This window comes from Schizosaccharomyces japonicus (assembly GCF_000149845.2).
Source record: "Schizosaccharomyces japonicus yFS275 unplaced genomic scaffold supercont5.10, whole genome shotgun sequence".
NCBI classification, from domain to species: Eukaryota; Fungi; Ascomycota; class Schizosaccharomycetes; order Schizosaccharomycetales; family Schizosaccharomycetaceae; genus Schizosaccharomyces; species Schizosaccharomyces japonicus.
This window is the reverse complement of record NW_011627869.1, coordinates 12,664-15,237: the sequence shown is the minus strand read 5'-3', so window position 1 is coordinate 15,237 and position 2,574 is coordinate 12,664. Positions and strand designations below refer to the sequence as shown.

The window sequence follows — 2,574 nt, the reverse complement described above, 5'->3', positions numbered from 1 at the left end:
TGCTGGTGACGGGGTGTGCGAGGTAGGAGAGTGGAACTCCGACGGGCTCATACGAACAGAGAAGCGTCGCAACCCGTAGGTCCCAGGATCGAAACCTGGCCTCGCAACTTTTTGCTTCGTCTGAAGCAGCGGCCGCACATCTCGGGGCAGATGCAGCCGGTGCAAGGCAAGGTAGGAGCGCGGACAAAGCAAAAGCAAAAGCAAGCGGAAAGGAGTAAAGCAAACAAAGAAAGAGAAAACAGACGGCACCATAACACGGTACAGGTACAGCGATGCACAGTAAAAACAGAAACGCGCGCTCCGCACACACAAAGGTCGTACTGGGAGTCGAACCCAGGTCTCGAGAATCAGAATCTCGCGTGCTAACCGTTACACCATACAACCCTCTTCGCCGTGTCACGGTTCGAGCCCGGATATGTTTAGTTCTATTGAGGATTCCTGTTTGTTGGCTTCAAACAATGAATAACTTATTTCCTTTAACCTTTCGAAGCTTCGGTTAATAAACCTTAATTGTTATGATGCGCGCAATTGTTCTTGAAAGTTATTGTTGAAAGGAACAAGTAGTGTTCAACAGATTATAACCCTTGAACTCTTGCATCTTTATATTAACTATTTAATTGATACTATCTTTTGTTACTAATTCGTATTTGTAATGTTTGTTAATTTTTGAGAAATAAAATTCAATAATTTTGCAAGTTGTGCAAATGTAAAAGCAATAACTCGGAATTGCTTCGTAATAGCAGTGAATGCTAGCTACACGGTGACTGATGAAGGTAAGTAGCAAAAGAATGAGATGCTCTAGTAATGGCGAGACAGGAAGGGAGGAAAAGATAGGTAATATGTAGAAAGAAGGGAGAGGAGAGCGCTGAGGACAACGTGGCCGAGTGGTTTTAAGGCGTTCGCCTGCTATCAGTAGCCCAGCGGATTCCCTTTGGGAGCGCAGGTTCGAATCCTGCCGTTGTCGAGATCATTGTCTTTTCTTTAATAACTCTTTCTTTTGCTTACCGTGCGGTTCAGCACGCTTTCGATTGCTAGAGCCACGCCTGAAAAAAAAAAGTCAACAGCACTAGCTCGCCATCCACACACCAAAGCTAGTTACACGGCCAAACAAAAATAGCAAAAGTCAGGGACCAGCCGGGTTCGAACCAGCGACCTGGGGATCTGCAATCCCTCACTCTACCACTGAGCTATGACCCCCTCACGCTACACCTTCCATTCTAATTCCATAACACAGTGTCTCTTTGCAAACCCCTTCTCTCCCGCTACTTACTTGCTCGTAGTCACCCTTTTTGCAATATAGCCTGTCCCGCTGCCGAAACACCACACGCGGAAACCCGCCACCTCTTACCGCGCAAGCATCGCCGAATCCGCCAGACGTATGGAAGATGCGGGTTGCGACTTTGCGAGCCTGGCAGAACTAACGCAGGCCATTAGACCGAGAGTCCATGTCTATTCTTTCGTCCTCTCTATTCTTTCGTCCTCTCTCTACGTTGCCGTGTTCCACGTTGCCGTGTTCCATGTTCCATGTTCCATGTTCCATGTTCCATGTATGTGTGTGTGGTTTTCAGCACCAGTGCCGCATACATCGCCTTCTACCCTGTTTGCCAGTATGGTATAGGTGAGGTGGAGCAGAGAAACAGAACGCGTTAGGCGAAGTGGCCGAGTGGTCTATGGCGCTAGCTTCAGGAAACTGAGCGTGCTAGTTCACATATGTGAGCTGGGTTGAACCCCACCTTCGTCATAAGGTTTTTCCTGCCGACAGGACTGTTTGCTTTTGTTTCTGCCGAGTGTAGGCAACTTCAGGCAGATCATGACAGCACGACCAGGCCATCCACATGGACGGAAACGGCTCAAATTGTAAACAGGCAACACGCACGCCCGTAGCCGGGCAAAAAGGGCTGTGTGGGAATCGAACCCACGACCACCATCACCCTAAGATGGTATCATACCACTAGACCAAACGGCCACCATGTCTCTACCCTCAAATAGTCCTCCAAGTTCACGCTGCCTCAACACAAACCTTTACGTGCTGGTTTCCATCAGGATTGTTTGCGTGTTCCCACAAACAGTATACTTGAAGTGAAGGCATTCCAATGTAATACGGGCGCGCCCAGCATTCAACCTTCGGCCCGCATCGACATGCCCCAAGTTTTTCCCGCCATGGGAAAAGTATCTCCCACTGCGAGACTCGAACTCGCAACCTTCCGGTCACCTGACTATCGTGTCCTAAAAGCCGGACGCTCTAAGCCGATTGAGCTAAGCGGGACTGGCTCGTAAAAATCTCTACCATCGTAGTACATCCCTCCATCCATAGTTCTTTGTGTTTGATTATTCTTCCGTTTTCTACGGCACAAGACTTGCGACGAATACCCTTCTCGTCATAGACCGCATTTCAACATCACATCTTCAGCCCACTACTACCCTGTCTTCCCCGTTCGAGTTCCGAGTTCTTATTTTCTTACCTCCTCTTTGTTTTTTTCCGCAGAAAGCCGAATGAGGACTCGACACGAGCTGATTAGAAACACGAGCCACCGAAGCAAAACGCGATAGAGTGAAAGTCAATGAATCCCCCGT

The 2,574-nt window shown here is 48.5% G+C and overlaps 7 non-coding genes across 7 annotated transcripts; 3 read left to right on the top strand and 4 right to left on the bottom strand.

The window, feature by feature from the left end:
* The first annotated feature begins 16 nt into the window (after positions 1-16).
* Positions 17-107, top strand: SJAG_16430. Its single transcript has one exon. It is a non-coding gene; the product is annotated as a tRNA-Met (tRNA).
* A 205-nt stretch (positions 108-312) lies between these two features.
* On the bottom strand, positions 313-384 carry SJAG_16429. Its single transcript has one exon. It is a non-coding gene; the product is annotated as a tRNA-Gln (tRNA).
* Positions 385-870: 486 nt separating this feature from the next.
* Positions 871-964, top strand: SJAG_16428. The gene has a single exon. It is a non-coding gene; the product is annotated as a tRNA-Ser (tRNA).
* A 161-nt stretch (positions 965-1,125) lies between these two features.
* On the bottom strand, positions 1,126-1,197 carry SJAG_16427. Its single transcript has one exon. It is a non-coding gene; the product is annotated as a tRNA-Cys (tRNA).
* A 452-nt stretch (positions 1,198-1,649) lies between these two features.
* On the top strand, positions 1,650-1,741 carry SJAG_16426. The gene has a single exon. It is a non-coding gene; the product is annotated as a tRNA-Leu (tRNA).
* A 153-nt stretch (positions 1,742-1,894) lies between these two features.
* SJAG_16425 lies at positions 1,895-1,966 on the bottom strand. The gene has a single exon. It is a non-coding gene; the product is annotated as a tRNA-Pro (tRNA).
* A 207-nt stretch (positions 1,967-2,173) lies between these two features.
* Positions 2,174-2,266, bottom strand: SJAG_16424. The gene has a single exon. It is a non-coding gene; the product is annotated as a tRNA-Lys (tRNA).
* Between the last annotated feature and the right edge of the window lie 308 nt (positions 2,267-2,574).